The 18828-nt window shown below is 34.8% G+C and overlaps 1 long non-coding RNA gene across 2 annotated transcripts; it reads right to left on the bottom strand.

The window, feature by feature from the left end:
* Positions 1–887: 887 nt before the first annotated feature.
* LOC149779515 (uncharacterized) lies at positions 888–14327 on the bottom strand. Of its 2 annotated transcripts, XR_016415408.1 has the most exons (5): positions 14036–14327; positions 11415–11534; positions 10733–10906; positions 10367–10531; positions 888–1178 (listed from the first exon to the last, which is right to left on the bottom strand). It is a non-coding gene; the product is annotated as an uncharacterized LOC149779515 (long non-coding RNA). The 2 variants fall into 2 exon arrangements; XR_016415409.1 differs by lacking the exon at positions 10367–10531.
* Positions 14328–18828: the final 4501 nt, after the last annotated feature.

Raw genomic sequence — 18828 nt, 5'->3', positions numbered from 1 at the left:
TTGTCCACGACTGTATACAACAGAGAAACGAATTGTGTCCCTTAGACGGCGTACAGCTACTTGACGTTGTTACGATATCGGGAGGATGATTATGTTCGCCCTCCGAACACTTGTTAAGTTTATTACATCGAGAGTTTCAGCACAAGAAAGTGTGGTATTTGAAGATATCTATATGCATTTAATGATCGCACATACATTTATGAACATAATAGGTGTGATATGAAGCGATAATTATTTTCATCCAATGATCACACAATCTTTACAAGTAAAAGCGTATTTTGTGAAGAGAAAATGGGCTCATTCAATGACCACACACAATTAACATTAGCAAAAGTGTGGTATGTGAAGAGAAATTGGACCCATTGAATAGCCACACATGATTAATAAGAAAGGGGCGATATATGGTGAGAAAACGTCACCAATGATCACCCAAATTAAGTTTTCTAACTGCAATGTATAACGACGTCTATGCTAACTCTTTTACATTTATACAGCTGGGATTTGCAAAATAAGTTTTCTAACTGCAATGTATACCGACGTCAAGGCTAACTCTTTTACATTTATACAGCTGGGATTTGCAAAATAATTCTTCTCAACGAACAGAAACTAAATGTCACATATATAAATATGTCAAACTCAAAAAAATGGATCCTAGATGAAATATTAGAAGTGAAGAAATTTTTATTTTAGAATAATACGAGAAATTGATGTTCTACTTTAAATACTGAAATTACAGCATTAGCTATATATATATATATATATATATATATATATATATATATATATATATATATATATATATATATATATATATATATATATATATATATATATATATATATATCTTAAAATTCTTTAACTAACGAGATTGTTAATCCGATAAAAAATCCATGTAACTGCAAAATAAATATTGAGTATATTACATAAGTAATTAAAATCTAAAATTAAAATAGACACCCATGCCTTACAATATTGACCCTTACATCTGGCTGTTATCTGCTGCTGTAAATACCCAACGAATTTGGACTTCCGAAGCTCTGTTGCCTCCTTGGCTGCGTACCGGCTTTTTGGCTACCAATTGGAACTTTCCGGGCCTTAAATACCATCTAGTCGTAATTGTGCTGGAAAACTGTTGAAAGTTGGAAGACTGTTGGTGAAGTGTTTGGATGTTGGAGAAGCTGGAAAATTGTTGGAAAATCCTAACTCATCTTGAGACGATAAATGAATGCAAAAATAATTATTATTTCCAACTAAAAATATATATTTGTTATTATCATGAGGGCAAAACACTTTATTGAAAGTGGATCCAAAATCCGTTGCCGAACCGCAATTTGGTAACTCATCTCGCCCTCCGTACGGGTGGACATGCCTTGCGCATGCTCAGTGAACTATCAACAGCAATGGCAACGACCTTCGAAAGCTACATGGGATGGATCAAATGAAGCCCAGTATTTTCGATAAGGGTCGATGATATCTATTAAATATCATCTCCAGTATTCGAATATGATCTCCTTAATCACCCCAAATCTATAAAACTTCTCCTTATCATGACAAATTTGCAAATGCGCCCTTCGAAATCGTCAGTAGGTCAGATGTACACATTGTATGTATCGTAATCAGCTGATACTTGCAGCGACCATTAGTTTAACTGTAACTAATTTTCTTCCTATATGCAGGGTTCCCACGCTACTGGGAAATCGGGAAAAAGTCGGGAGAAATAATATTTTTTTCCCGACAGTGAAAAGTCCTTGAATTTCGCAAATACTGATGAAAGTCGGGAAAAACCCGTGAATTTTCCGCCAGTACTTGACACCAGAAACAATCACGTACTTGAGTCGTAACTAAACTGATCGTGAGTTAAATTTATCGAGTTCTAACCACAGTATTCGGAGGGTGCAGTATGGATGATTTGGGTGCTTGCAGTAAACATATATGCTGAGTAAATCAGTGGATTAGATTCGTCCAGTAGACTTTTATTTTCAAAGTCAGTTCGATATCCGTATCTTTCTTACATGGAAGGCATGAAAACCAGTCTAGCATCATAAGAGGCCAACATGGTGGTGGCAAAGCGTAGCTGCTTATCGGATGCCTAGCAAACTTTAAACGTTGTAAAGATCAAGTGATACATGCATGAAATCAATATGAAAATCACCTATTTCCTCAGAAATTGTGACTATTGTAATCATTATGTCTTTAGTCTGCTGAAGTTAGTGTTTCCTTTTACCCTCATTTGTGCTTCAGAGACCCCCCAGATTTTTTATTTCACCCCCAGTTTTGATATCAAAGTTTGTTTTTTACTCAGTCTGACCCCCATTTTTGACACCAAGGGGAATTTTGACCCCCAATCTTGCACCCATAGGGGATACACTGCTGAAGGACAAGAAAAACCTATACCGTTGATGAAATGTGACCTGGAAAAAAAATATAACAACCTACATTTTGAAATGTTGTAGAGAAAAAAATTTAAATGAAAGTCATATACTGGTTGTAATAAAAATACAAAAGACGACAGAACACAAATTTTTCATATTTATATATTCCGAGAACAACTTGAGTTTTGTTGTATCACGTGACTACCACGTTGACATGTGCTCTCTGCTTGGTAAATCAGACTGGCCAGATTGCTAGTTTTTACAAAAAGTATCAGAATTTCATTTAATATAATTGAATTTCTGTACAGCAACATTAAAAAGGCGTTTGTTGTTAATATCACGTGACAACTGGACTTCCGATGTCGCCGTTTGAGATTTGTGAAGTCATGTGACTAGTAATGCAAATGGCGAGTACAGAGTCAGGTTTTATCTATGCCGTAGTTTCGTCTAGTCTGTCAGCAGATTAAAGACATAACGATTATAATACTTGCCATTTCTGAGAAAATAAATTATTTTCCTATTGATTTCATACATGTATAAGTTGATATAACATACATTTAAATTTTCTAGGCCTGCTGGTAAGTGACGACCATATGTCGCTACCGCACAGTGGCAGTAAATTCCAAATTTTTGATATGCAATTGCGATTACCCGACACCCAAATGTCCAAATATGAAAAATGGGGTGGGAATATTCAGAGGAAACCCGGATCAGAAAATGGACTGCTATTTGTTTTAAGCCAAATTTGTATCCAGATTCTTCAATCTCAGAGCTGAAATGAGAAATTGTCGTCCCTTGTATTATATATTAAAAACGATATGAGCCTCTGTATCAGTACAGGTTTGGGGACTGGTTTAACGAATTACAAGAAGACAAGTTGATTTTACAGAAAATTCAGTCCATGTTTATACAACAGTATATAATTTTGAAGTTTTTTTTGGTCAAAATTGAAATAACCCTTTTGAATTTTTTTTAAATGATGGATTTTTAAGCAGATCATTTTAAGGAGATAAGGTTGTTTGAAAAATCTTGTTTGGGATTTTATTGGCACAGATAAATTCAGGATAAACTCTTTTCGTTACAAGACAAGATTCTAATTATTTGTGTTTATTTTTTTTTGTGATGGGAAATGTTCACTTTATATATATATATGTATGTGTGTGTGTGTGTGTGTGTGTGTGTGTGCTGCTATAGAATTCTTTAGAATTAAAGGACTAATTTATGTTCATTGTGTTGTTCTCACTTAGCAACATTATGCAGGTCAGCAAAATAAAGTTAGAAATTTTATTCTGTACATTGAAATGGCTTTACATGCAATTTATAGGAATATAATCAAACTTGTTTTGTGTAATACATTTTGTGGTTTTGTACATGATCATCTTTTCTGACCTAGTTTTTTTTTGACTCTTGAAAAAGACACATCTTTAGAAAATGCATGTTTTATAATCTAGAATATACTTTAATTCCATTCAGAAATGGTCATAAGTGAACCTTGAAAAATTAATTTCATCCTGGAAAACCCCTGGAAATGACCTGGAAATTTATCTTTAGAAAAGCGTGGGAACCATGTATTTGGGAAACGTACTTGCTGAAGAACAAAATCAGTTGTGTAGTGTATTATATGTGGTGATCTTATATGTCGCTGATTGCAGTGTTTCATGAACTTTCATCAATGACCGTAATGACTAGGAAAACTCAGTGTTACACACACAAACACACATATACAATGCTGTCGGGCATTACTGCGCACCTAAGGTTTCCGTCTCCAATATTGAAGCTAAACACATACTGAATTTGACCAATTGACGAAAATAAAATATTGCAATGCTTACCATTTGAAAAGAGCAATTGTCACCAGAATATTCTGTTCAAAATAATATTAATTTTGGACACATCGGATACCACCCGTGTTTTCGTGACTCACGATGTGTCGGCTTATTCTGCGCATAGCTTTGAAAAGATGTAATTGTTAAGGCATCGGGCCATGGAAATGAAATACATTACTTTGGACTGTTCCTGTCAGCATTTCGGTCGAGTAATTGGGTCAGGTTTCTAGCTGGTTTTTAAAAATTCAACGTAACATTGTTAGTATATGGCTAGAGATATTAAGCAAACTAAACTGATCATGTAACAAATTTAGTAAAGTTAAACATTTTATAAAAAAAAAGTAAACTATTATGTTGAAGAGAACCAACAATGAATAGGATGTAATGTGTTTACAACATCTCGTTTATGGGGAAAAATTGACTAAAGAATTTAGAAACAGACTTGTCACCAGGGCATTTCTTGAGAATCCCGTTCTAGCAAGAGACTGTTAACAAGTTTAGGGTAACAGTTCATTGGCTGGTGGGTTCAGGTAGGTTCATAGAAGAATTAAGTTAATTCACATTGGCTGGGTTAGGTCAAGTGGCTTCTTAGAAATATCCAGTTATTTCCTATTGGATAGGTTAGGTCGGATGAATAGGTATTTTGACAATGAGTGGTTGTCGTCTGTCACCTTAATTATAATAAAGAGAATGAGTAGTAAGATGAGGATCTCTGTGATCAATACATTAGGATTCATCCATATAGGAGCAACAGTGACCCCATAAAAAGCCCAACCAAGAAATGTGTCAGCTAAAGATATAATATCTTGATCAACATTATTCTCAAGCACTTTCTTTGTCATAGCTCTAGTAATTGCACAAGATGGGTATTAATCAGGGATTTCATTTTCAATTGGATAAATTTTCTGATCTGAACAAGGTTTGTCATTTACAAGTGGATTAACCACTACCTTATCTCCAGCTAGGCCACTGAATAGAATTAAATAAATACCCTGGATGGATAAAGACATCTCTTTTCCGACTGTCACATTGGAGAGGAACATTAACAAAGCCGCACTGTACTTCCTGAATAAGAACACTTTTATTAGAAGAACACTTCACAGAAAAAGGCAAGCTACCTGATTCTAAAAGACGCTGACAAGCTCGTGTGTCCGTTAAAATTTTAATAGGGATTGGAATGGCAGGATGACTAATAAGGGGTATAGAACACTTCAACATGAATAGTTTATAATTCTCCATAATCAAATCAGACTGAGACTTGTTTTACCCAACAAACGTATTGCCTTCATTTTGTGACTTTGACCTTAGACTATTAGAAAGAAGAGCATTTGGAATAGCTCTGCCTTGATTCTTTTGTTTATATTTAAATCTGTACCAATCAGAAATAATGTACCCTTTCTTCTTGCAATAGGTGCACATAGTAAGAGATAAGGATTCTGATCAGTCTTAACAAAAGCTTGATTCCTAAAACTTGTGCGAGATTGAGATTTGAAAGTGCTCATATGAGACTGAAATGGCTTTTTGCCAATGAACCGCTGTATGGGTGACTTACTAACAAAACAGACTTAGTGAGTTGAGCAATAATCATCAGCTGTATGAGCAGCTTTTTCTAAAGTTTCTGTGTGGTATTCATCAAAGGAAGTCTTATCAACACTGTGGATGCAATTCCTCAATTCTTCAATTAATATGAGTTGTCTGAGATTATTGTAGTCTTGACCAACCTTCCTGGCTGAGTACCACCTATCAAATAATTGTTCTTTTTCTCTTACAAATTCGACATGGGTCTGTCCAGTTTCTTTTTTTACAGTTCCTAAACCTTTGTTGATATGCCTCAGGTACTAACTCATAACCCTTCAAGATAGATTCCCTAACCAGATCATGTTGTTGTTGTTGTTGTTATGGGGTTTAACGCCATTTTTCAGCACACGGTAGGCTATATATGGCAGCCAATATTAATGGTGGAGGAAGAACCCTGGAAAGAACCAATGACCCACGAGAAGCTACTGGCATGCTTTCTCACATATCTACATTGGCTGAATCTGAGACTCGAACCGGCGCAGACAGAGGTGAGATGGCAGTGATCCGTAACGGCGAACACTTTAGACCACTCGGCCACTCGGGGCCCCAACCAGATCATAATCAGCACTTTGTTGTACAGCCAATGAAGTGTAAACTTAACAAGCTCTGCCTAGATATACACTTTGTAATGATATAGTCCAATGCTTTCTTGGCCATATCCAATTTCTAGCAATTTGTTTAAAATTGAGGTCAATATTTACCAACTTCCTTTCTTTAAAACAGGATTCTAACCTAATATTTCTGGTAACATCAAAACCTGAAATTGTGTTTAAAGTGGGGGGGGAGTGCATTCCACTTGTCAGCTCTGATTCTTTTAATCTACATTGAAATTCTTTTCTTCCTTTTCTCTCTGCATCTGCATTTAGCCTTTCTTCTCTTTCTCGTTATCTTTGCCTCTCCTTCCTTTTTTGCAACTGCATTTGTATTTATCACTCTTCTTTCTCTTTCTGAAGCTGAGCCTGATTGAGACTTACTAATCACATCCAAAGCTCTTTTATCCCAAAAATTCTTATCCACCAAATATTGGACCAAAATATTTTTCTTTCTCTTGCATCATTAAAGAAGCCTTCACCTCTGAAAGATTATATTGTCTGGCAAGCTGGAGTAACTATCTTTTATCAAGGACTCTACCCCTTCCTGGGTAGGATTTAAAATAAAGTTCTCTACTTTGGATGACATTGTGTAAGCTTGTTGGTTTCACTATAGATGTCTTAAAAAAGTGAACTAATATCTCGAACTTAGAAAGTTCGGAAACAATGTGAATTCAAATTTCAGAAACAAAATCTTCTTAAATGTTTATAAGAAATTCATATCTAAATGACGAGACCCTAATTTTATGTCACAACTCCATGGTCTTATCCTAAGTAAGAGAATAGAGTGAAAACCAACAAGTTGTAAAAATCAACAAGTAATTTATTTCCCTTGAATAAAATGTCAAAATTTGAAAAGAACTTATGATATTGTGAATTAAATCCCAAATAGCCGACAAGGCTCTATCACAAGTCCTAATGAATAAAATTCTAATTAAATGCCAGTTGTATTCCAAATAAGATCCAATGCAGAATGTGTTAACGTGTCTGTAGTCTTGAATGTACTAACATGCCAGTGGTCTAGAGTGTGTCAGTGTACCAAAAGTATTTTAATGTTTCACAATAATATAATCAAAGATGCGCTTGTCTGAATTCACTATAATTCCAAATTAATGGTTCTGTCCAAGAATATTATTATTGATGAACAGCAAATAATAATTTGAATAAATAATTTCACCCAAATGAAGTCCTACACAACAAAAGACCGATTCTGCTTCAACATGTTGAGGCAAAAATGAGTAATTTTTAAAGTAAGTAAGATTACATTTTTTTTAAAAATACACTAAATTAGAACCAGGATGAGGGTCAAAAGTTCATTTGTAGAAAATTTTAAGTTATCAAGAAGATAAAATCTGCTACTAAAATTATAGTAAAGAATGAGGCAAACATCAGGCACAACAGGTCTATTCATGTGGGAATACCAGTGTCCTTTGTTATGTATATCTAATTTAATTGTCATTTGTTTTTTTTTACTCCAATACATTACTCCAACACATGTTATTTGAATGTAATATTGTTTACTAGATTTTATATTGTCCAGAATAGAGTTCAGTTCTGTTTGATCTGATTCACTTTTCCTAATTTTCAATGAAAGCAATTAATAATAGAAACATTGTATCTAGTTGCTGACCTTGCTCCAAAATCAGTCACAGTTTTGGTAAACAACTTTTTTGAAACTTTTTTATTATCTTTCTCATTGTAAGAATCACTGAGTTCAGTCAATGTCATATCTGGACTACGTGACGTCAAGCACGTGTCAGTTGGTAAACAAACTTCTATTTTTTCTAGAAGGATGAACTTTTGTCCCTCATCCAGGAATCTGTTTTGCATCTTAGTTAGACTTATTACTGATGTTCTGATAAAGAATTATCAGTCATGCTTTAACATCTGACACGTTAAGTTGTATTATGTTGTGACCAGTTTGGGTTAAATTTTATTTTCTTCAAATAACTGAATTCAAGTGATTGTTTTCCCGGAAATAAAAAAGTGCTCTGATAATTCTGGACAAAGACATTTACGGGAATTTATATGGAATTCAAAAACTGGAATAATATTTTCTGTGTTTCAACAAGAGACTATTGACACATCAGTACAGTGCTGACTACTACAGACGTCATCGCCTTCCATCTTGAATTTCATCGGGATTTGAACTTGTTTTAATTCTTGGATTAAAATTTGGATTTATTTTCAATACCAAAACTTCTTTTTTCATATATTTTTTACTTTGTAGTCTAGGGAAATAAATTATTTGTTAAATTTTACAAAGCTTATTGTCTTCACTCTTTTCTGTTACTTATATTAAGAGCATAGATTCATAACACCTTGAATCAGGTTATGATAATGATCATAATATTTAACCTACACTCACAGAAATATAAGCTACGTATTCTTTACAGAATGAATGATCCTAGCCAGGTCAACAATGAACTTGATTTTGACAAGGTCATTTACAAATTTCAATACATAACACATAATTATTTTTAAAAAAACATAACAAACAATGCAATTTAAATATACAACAATGGGGGGGGTGTTTTCTTGAGAAGGGGTTCGTCTTGGTAAAACTTGTCTAAATATATAATTTCTTTCATAGCCCTAATATTCTCCACAAGTGTTAACTATTATACTCCTGAGCTGATTTCAAGTGAACTTATTTGTTATTTTATGGGACACCCCCACCACCACCATGATTATTTAAAAAAATTAAATATAAAATCTGACCACTCCCGTGACTTAGTGGTTAGAGTGTCCGCCTTGGATGTGGGAGGTCATGGGTTTGAACCCTAGCCAAGTCATTTCAAAGACTTATAAAACTGGTACTTACATCTTCCTCGCTAGGCACTTAGCATTAATAGATTAGTGGCATTAACAAGTTAGTGTTAGGACTGGTCAGCCTGATGTCAGGATAATGTGACTGGGTGGGACATCATGCTACATGTCTGCGGCATGATACCCCAGTGCTAGACATCACTGTAAACTGCCATACTGCAGACATTGTAGCGATATGACTGAAAATTGCAAAAGGTATGCTAAAAATTCAGATCACACACATATATAAAATTCCTCAGTGTCAATGTGTACAAATTTGAAGAACAAAAATTGATTTCTCTCCAATTAAAATTACTTTTTCCTTTTAATTGCATTATGAATGAATTTCTTTTTGTTGTATATCTGTTGTTGTTGTTGTTGTTGGATTTTATAACAACTCTTTCAGCCACAGAAGAAGACACAGATTTCTTCTTTTTATAAGTAGTTCCTAACACATGGACACCATGACTCATACAACAGGTCTGAGATAACCAGACTGAGATAGGAAGAGTAAGGTTAGCGAAACAGGTAGATTACTCTGCCACATGGGTGAGAAACATATTACCTGGAACGGGAGGGCAGTGATCGTAAATGATAGTATAGTTTCTATGTTTTGGTTATTGTTGGCAATGGATTTGTATTTAAAACAGGTTATCATAAATAGTAAAATGTTGTTATAACAGTATAATCAGGAGATACAGAAGAGGCGGGAATCTTTAGAAGAGGGTCTTCTTGATAAAAATTGTGTAAATGTAGTACCGTAAAGTACAAAAATTAAATGAGATGCAGATCATTATATTCCTTCATTCAGACAGCATTGGATTGAAATTTCAGTACCAAAGGTTTTAATGCTATAAACCTATATGAAGTGCTACTTCATCTGCAAATGCTGAATGTAATTCATCATACTGTTTATAAAAGAAACAATGAGAAACATTCTTCACTTAAGAACAATCAGACATAACATTGTAAAAAAAAAAACCATTCCATCACCATTCTGACATAGTGCATTAAACTTCACAAGTTCCAGTGTTTTCCAAAATGGGTCACCTCTATTTAGGCTTCGTGGGCTTGAGGACTATATTGCAAGATTTGCTTGGAATTTAGGTCACAGTTAATTTTACTATATATTCTCAACATTTATTTCTCAGTACTGAACTTTCCATTGTGTCCAAATCGTAATAAATCATACCTTACTCTAAAGTGCCTTCAAAGATGAACTCGCACTGATATTCTCGTCATAAGTTATCTGGCATTTTTTTTGAGAGGCTGGACTATAGACCGTGTACCTTGAATTGTGTCACTGATTTCACTACCAGATCATTATCACTGTCTCATAACTTCATATGCACTGTTGCTGAAATACACAAAGACAACCACACCTTAACGATCAGAATTCTAAAGAATAACAATTACCTTTAAAACAATGCTAAGAATGCCTAAATCTAACTCTTGGATCACCACCAAAATGGGAGAAAAAAAATGCTCTAAAAACAGACTGTGACTACATTTGTGGGTACTGAACTAAAAGTAATAATTGTGACCTGATTCCACTTACCTCTGAAATCGAAGAACACAGTGCAAAACTGTACACATCCGAAACTGAAGAGCTTAAGAAAGTGTAGCCTGGTTCCTGTCCCAAGGTATTTAGCTACCGCCATATTGAACCAGGGGCTGGCAAATCTTCTATTTTAAAATGGTAGGAGACTGGCATTTCACTGTTCCAGATAACCTGTTTTAATTACAAATTCATTGCCAACCACAATCAAAACATAAGCACATGTTATGTTCATACATTATTTCTTTTTCTATTCTCAGACCAGTGGATATAATTTTATTTCCCCGACTTCCCACAATCAAAACAAAAAAGTTAATTTATCATACTATCATTTACCATCACCACCATCTCACCCCCTTCCAGGAATTATACATCATGCTTGTAAAATTATTTTTAGTTAAAGGGGAATAACCTCTTTGTTCTTCAAATTTGTATACATTGACAGTGAGGAATATTGTTTGTAATTTTTTTAAATCAGGTGGGGGAGGTCACATAAAAATAACAACTAATTTTACTTGAAATCAGCTCAGGAGTATAGTACTTAATACTTGTGGAGATCATTAGGTCTATGAAAGAACATTAATCTTTCTAAATCTTCTTTAATTACCAAATTAGACAATTAAAAGTAATTCACACATGAATAAGGACTTTTTCAACATGTGTTAATTGCAGTCATACTTACTGTTAAGAAGAAAAATATAAGTGGAGTGGAAATTCTTTCATCATTTTATAGATGGAGGATGCATTTTTTGCTTCAGCAACAACGGGAACCTCATATTTGTTTGACCCCATGAAATCCTATCTATAAAGGAAAAATGAACATAACTGAATGTAGCTATTTGTAAGAAGCTCCAAAAAAAATCTTTTCAAAACAACTCACACCATTAAGATGGATGTTTGGAACACATTTTTTTCTCTTCACATACTTAATTTATGGAGCAAGTCTGGTATTTATCTCTCCTGCTCTAGCAAAAGCATTATACAATTGTTACTCATGCAGCTATAGCATCAACATTAATTATAAGGTTGAAATAATTATATTTCACTATTTAGCCATACCAGGCCAAATCAGATATTTAGATGCTGGTAGCTCTGTCCTTATGTTTTAAGTCTGCACACTTGTTGAATACTGAGAATGAGACCGTTTTTTTATTTATTTATAAATCTTACTGGCATGGTTAATCAACAATCACTTACAGTAGACAAATAAAATGTAAAAGCTTGTTTTGTAATACTTATATAATATGTAGATCTGAATAGGTTTCCAAGTCATTACAGTGAACACATATTAAACAACATTTTTAATTTGACTTGTTTTTAAACCAAAAACCGATCAGTTTAGAAAAACAATATTTGATGCAGGCAAGGTATACTTGTTGACATGCAATATGTAGATGACTTTATTAGGTTTTATGTTATAATAGCAGTTTTTGATGTACTTCTAGGCATAAATTGTACCGCTGCCTCGCTAGATGCTCAGCATTAAGAGTTCAGTGTTAGGACTGGCCAGCCTGGTGTCAGGATAATGTGGCTGGGTGGGACATCATGCTACATGTCTGCGGCATCATGCCCTAGTGCTAGATATCACTATAAACATCCACACTGCAGACATCATAGCAATGTGACTGAAATATTTTGAAAGCTACATTAAAAATCCAAAGCACACACATACACACAAACTGTCTCCCTTTGACCTGCAAAATCAATTTCTAAGCCACACTACCCTTTACTTCACCATGCTTAATCTATCCTTTAATTGTATAACAAAGATCTTATCATCATGGGGTTGAGATGTGAAGGGGTTCTTTTCAGAAACTAATGTCTTCAATTTAACCTAAGTGCATGTACTATGCAATGAATACTCTGCCAGGTCAATACATCCCAATCCCCAGTTCAGGTCTGGTTCATTTAAAAATCTGGAGTTTAAATATTTATATTTTTCTGCATTGCACCAGCTTGTACATGTAATCACTTTGCAAAATTTCATGTGTATCCGCCCAGAGAAATACTTTTCTCCTATACCCTAAGTAGGTTACAATAACACCCAGTTCATAAACCTTTGGCTATGTTTAATTTATTTAGTGGAAAACAATTTTATTAGACTGTTTTCAAAGCATAAGCTTGCTTTCACTTTTCATGCCCCTAAGACATGACAAGGTTTGAACAGAGTGCTCATTCATTGTATTGCTCCCACCCACCCCTTTTTCAGGAAATACCATCACCAGGGTCTATGACTAGACTATGTTCCTAAACTGAAGCTTGCACTGATTTCTCATGTCCTGTTACTGCATGAAGTTTGAACAGATGGCTGTTTCACTTTAATATGTCCCCCTCCCCCATTCAGAGGGATTACATCACCATTATGACTGGGTCTATATTTCATGTGCTATATGCTTGTCCATAATTTTGGTCTTAGCTCCTTAAAGAAACCCAGCCTGTGTATTCAGTACGAGTCATCCATGAAGGTAAGTTAATCACTTGGACCTACTTATCCTAATTTGTGATTATCAGTGATCAAGCTTCCATTTTTCCATTTGTTTTTTAGTTTAGTTTTGCCGATGCTTTTACTTATTGGGGTAAGAAAATACCTTAGATATGTCAGCCCCATTATTATAATGAAATAACAATTCATGCAAATTACTTTTAATAACATGCACTGCATGAGATGTTCATTCTAGATCAATGAAGCTGGCATACTGAGGAAAGAAGATGGCAGGATACCTCTAGAGAAGCACACATCAATGTCCAGAATATGTCACTGTGACACACTTTTCCCAATTGCTCAAAAGTATTATTATGTGTGTGTGATTAGGATTTTTAACGTAGCTTTAACAATTTTTCAGTCATATCGCTACGATGTCTGCAGTGTGGCAGTTTATAGTGATGTCTAGCACTGGAGTATCATGCCGCAGACAATGTTTGTAGCATGATGTCCCACCCAGTCACATTATCCTGACACCAGGCCGACCAGTCCTAACACTAACCTCTTATTATTATAAATGTTTAGCATCTCTGAAAATCAGCAAAATTATACAGACAATTAATGTACGAAACTGAAAAAGAAATAATTTTCTTTGGGTCAGGAAGGAAAAAATTAACGTATACATGTCCCTTTGAAATAAAAAATCAACATATATGTTCATTTTTTACAAATTGAGGTAGATGTGTTGGTTGGTGTACAAAACTACATTTCTGTTAAGTAAAACATCTTGTGTGCAGCAACAAAGAATAGCTGAAATTTAGCAGTTTCAACGAAAGAACAGGCTACTATCAACATATACATAGGCCTAGAACAAAACCGACCTTTTTCTCGCCCAGAACGACAGTTCGTGTAACAACCGTTCCAGAGCTGCATATCCTTTTTAATATATTCCCTCAGTAAAAAAAATTGAAACGACGCAAGGTTAGATCTAAAGTGTCACTTATCATTTTCTCCAAAATATTTGATTTAAATCAATAGGATCGAAATTCCGAAATCGTCGGCCATTTTGTTTACGTTAGAGACGGTGTCCGTGTGCAATCTGTCATAGTTAGGTTGACAAATGTCAGTACCTGTCATAATTGTTTGTATCAGACGTACAGGAGACCAGTCTAAACAAAGTGCAAAACTATGTCGATCCGTGATTGAAGATTTGACAACAAAAGGGTTCCAATTGATAATTTCTACAGAAGAGGCACTCTACAGATATTATGAACTTATGAGAAAGTGACAAGTGTAGGGTGAAGTCGTTTACATGTTCAGCATGCACTTTCATGTACTGTGGCTCAAATTTCTTTGAATATTGTACATGTGGAAAATGTACATGATCTAAGCACGCAGTTACGTAAAATAACTGCTCCCTTGTGCTAAAAAATCATCCTGAATTTGGTCTGAGCACAATATCTTTAGCAGTTACTATAATATGGAAACGAATTTTGCCAGACCAGACAATACCAGGATTTGAAAGTACAATGAATGAATTATCAAATTATCAAATATATAAAATGTAACATAAGTTATCCGCTTAAAATAATTACCTCAGAAATCAAGGAAGTAAAAGATTTCTGATAGATGCACATCTTAAGGCCAAGCTATACACTCTATAACCCATATTGCAAACTTCAGTCATACACCAAAATGAATGGAATTAAAAGTTCTTTGAATAATTCTAAGAAACACAGGATCTTTTCTTAAATAGCCATTATAACCAGTGAGGAAAACCAGGAAATTATTTTTTTAAAATTTAAAGGTCTTGAAAAGTCTAACTCATGCAAAATACGAAACTGTAGAGCTCCATCATACCTGCTTTAACAGGCTTGACGCCCTGTACCGGTTGTGGAATATGTTGTGTACTCGGGTCTTATCCTTCAAGTGTTTAATTTCGTCATCATATAATTTCTCAAAATGAATCTTGTAAAATCTTGAGAATACATTTCGCAATGTTATTCGTTATACATATTTAGTTTTAAAACAAAAAAGCAGGCTAGAAGGATTTTCTTCGCCATCAAAGACAAGGATCTAAAAGGATAAAAACTGAGTCAGTCACCGATTTGAATGCGTCAGACAGCGGTGTTTGATTGTTTGAATGACAGGGACTATATCATTTCGAAATTAGCAATAAACATTGGCAATTTTACGTTATGCAAAAAAAAAACATTCAACACATTTTTTTAGGAATAATTGAACTTAGTTTAAATAACAATCAAGGTATATATATATATATATATATATATATATATATATATATATATATATATATATATATATATATATATATATTAGAATGACATAATCAAGTTATGAAAATAAACGGTGAAGTCGAGCCAAGTGTTTGGAACTTTATCATTTTATTAATGTTAACATTCAGCCTTGACCTCCGAGTTGGTCGGATTAGGGATAATATCCAAAATTGGATAGTAAATCGCCAGAATGTAGAGACGCTTTCTATGAAGAAATGGCGCGGATTTGCAAGTATCGGGCCCACACGTGGGCACGATGCATAATGGCCTGGAACCAGGCTAAGAAAGGGCACAGAAACATATAACTTACAACCATTCCCACTGCACTTGTTATTGATGCGACGGCGCCCGTCTGAAGTAAATGAGAGTTTGTATCTCATGTACTCCATATTATTACATATGCATCAGCTTTGGCGTTTACCACTTATCATTATTACATAATTGTTTTGGGGTTGTTTGTATTTTGTTTGGTCTTTTTTTTTAAATTCAGTTCCAATTTATTGGACAATAATTCCCAATAACCTTGTTCGTCCTTTTGGCAAAAGAGGGATACCATGCTGTAAATTGATGACTGGAAACATGACTGTAGCACGTGTTACACCAATTCTTGTATATAAACTTTTTTTTGTTGTATGAAACTTCAAAGAACGGCCACGTGTGTTGATGTGATAGAAATGGAAGAGCCATTACTAATGACTCACAAATTAAATAAAGTCCGAAAGACTTTATGTTAACTTTGTGATTGATTAGGTAAAATTTACATATCGATAAATACCCAGCCGTCATCATTTAATCCTTATAATTCCAATTTACTTCCCTTATGTCATCAGATCAGCAGATTTCATCAACAAAACATTCACTTTTATGAAATCGAAGTTTTCTTTCATTAGCCATTTAACTGCGACAGAATACATAGCCCGATGTTCGCTAGCCAAGAGTCATCGATTCTTTATACAGTAAATATAAAGTAGAGTGTCACAGCCGGTCATGCCTGTGATATATTGTTATCATCATTATTTTAATATTTCAAACAAAATGGCTGATGCTGTTTAAACCAGACTATTCCTTATCTTTTCTAGAATTGCACATGCGTATAGCACATTTGTTATAGGAATCGTTGTCGTTACTTTCTACGCATTTCGATCTTTCAAAAGCAAAATCATGTCCATTCTTTTGTGAGATCCCTTGCTTGACATATGACCCTGACCTTTAATAACAGCTGCTGGAACATGATGTCGAAGCGAAATGCAATAATTTCCGAAGATTGGATTCTAAAGCCTGCCACATGCCTTCTTCGACAAAAGTGTGTAGACGAGTGTAGGAAGGTCTGTCCAATAACACTGTTTTAGCATCTGATGGTCGATTTTAATCTGGGGTTTGTAAATTTTGATCGGAAATCACAGGAGTGGGTGGATGGGGGCTTGTTATTCTTATTATTAGGGTGTAAGGGCATTGACATCGATAAAACTTCACATCAAATGACATGGAAACAGGAAACCAAAAGTAGTCCACATAATTTATGGATGTGTAAAAAAATTCCAGATCAGTTTCATGTGACCGTTTACATCCAATCAAATTGTAGAAAGCGCATTTAATTCCTAAAAAAAAAGTGGAATTATTGTCGGTTGAATGTCGCCTGCAGGCATGGCCGGCCTTCCGACTTAACCCAATCGGGCCCCGCGCTCACAGGTGTTCCGCGCGTTATTAATTTTTAAATTATATATATATATATATATATATATATATATATATATATATATATATATATATATATATATATATATATATATATATATGTGTGTGTGTGTGTGTGTGTGTGTGTGTGTGTGTGATGTGATGTGATTTTTATTTTTAACGTAGCTTTAACAATTTTTCAGTCATATCGCTACGATGTCTGCAATGTGGCAGTTTATAGTGATGTCTAGCACTGGGGCATCATGCCGCAGACATGTAGCATGATGTCCCACCCAGTCACATTATCCTGACACCAGGCCGACCAGTCCTAACACTAACCTCATAATGCTGAACGCCAAGCGAGGCAGCTGTTAGTACCATTTTGTAAGTCTCTGGTATGACTCGGCCGGGGATCGAACCCACGACCTCCCGCATCCGAGGCGGACGCTCTAACCTATATATATATATATATATATATATATATATATATATATATATATATATATATATATATATATATAGAGAGAGAGAGAGAGAGAGAGAGAGAGAGAGAGAGAGAGAAATTTTAAAGCGATGGAAGAAAATGTTAAGTTCAATATCATAAAACTTTAAAAGTTTATTTCCAAATGCCTTGCTCACCGTGGGGTCCCGCCAAAATGATCCAAATCGGGCTAAGGTCGTTTCCTGCCTGCAGGCCTGTATCATGAATATTCCACCATGCACATTGAACCTATTTAAGTACGCAAACCTTCAAGTCGAATACCAAGAAAGACTTGTCTTACAGCTATCCAAGCACCTGGCGATAGAAATGCGATGAAATGAACACAAAATCTTGCCACTGTTGCCACGAATTCATGAATTCCTATTTGAGACGAATCTGCTTAAATTTTACTTGAATAAGTTTACCTTATAGAAAGATAGTTGATGTTGGACTGATATTGCGAGTTGCAATTTAAGGCTAATTAGTAGCTTTTATACTTAACATTATTTCACAGGATCGTCCGCAGAATCATTTTCGGGGTGGGGGATATGTAGTGGTCACCTATTAAGGTTTACGGATGTAGGCCAGAACATGCTTAGAGGTGAAATCCGGGGGTGGGGGGTGGGGACAAGTCGCCCGCCCCTATGTGCGGGTGCCTGTGTTATTTCATTGCTAAATATGGATACATTATGCAATATATATTGCCGTATTCTATTTCTCTTTTCATACAACCCATTTCAAAATACAAAACACCATTTCTACAAATAGGTGAACTAAAATATCAATAGTAAAGGAGGATGGAGGATAAAGGCACAAAACTAGGAATATGTGCTCAAAGGGAATATGCATTACAGCTTCATTTTTGAAAATATGGGGATATGGGCTAAGTAAAATTGTAATGTTAAAAATGTGCATGATTAACACGACAGAACCACATAGGCACAGTTTCTTTGTGAATCAGCATGTACAATGAAACCCCACTATAGCACGATGATGGGAGTCTATAGAATGTTATCGTGCTATGTACCTTATCATGCTATAGGCAAACAAGTCAGCTAACTGAAAAAATATTGTACGTGTTTCCACTTGGCAGTACAAGAATGGGAGGGGATATACACAACTACAGTCTTCACTGATGCAGTTCTCAGATTGTTCCACATTAAATAAAAAGTACTTCAGAATGTTATTACGTATTTACTGCTTTTTTTTTCTGGCCGAGAAA

Source organism: Sinohyriopsis cumingii, chromosome 17 (genome assembly GCF_028554795.1).
Source record: "Sinohyriopsis cumingii isolate HCF-2022 chromosome 17, ASM2855479v2, whole genome shotgun sequence".
NCBI classification, from domain to species: Eukaryota; Metazoa; Mollusca; class Bivalvia; order Unionida; family Unionidae; genus Sinohyriopsis; species Sinohyriopsis cumingii.
Note: the sequence above shows the minus strand (reverse complement) of the source record. Positions and strands in the feature narration are given on the sequence as shown.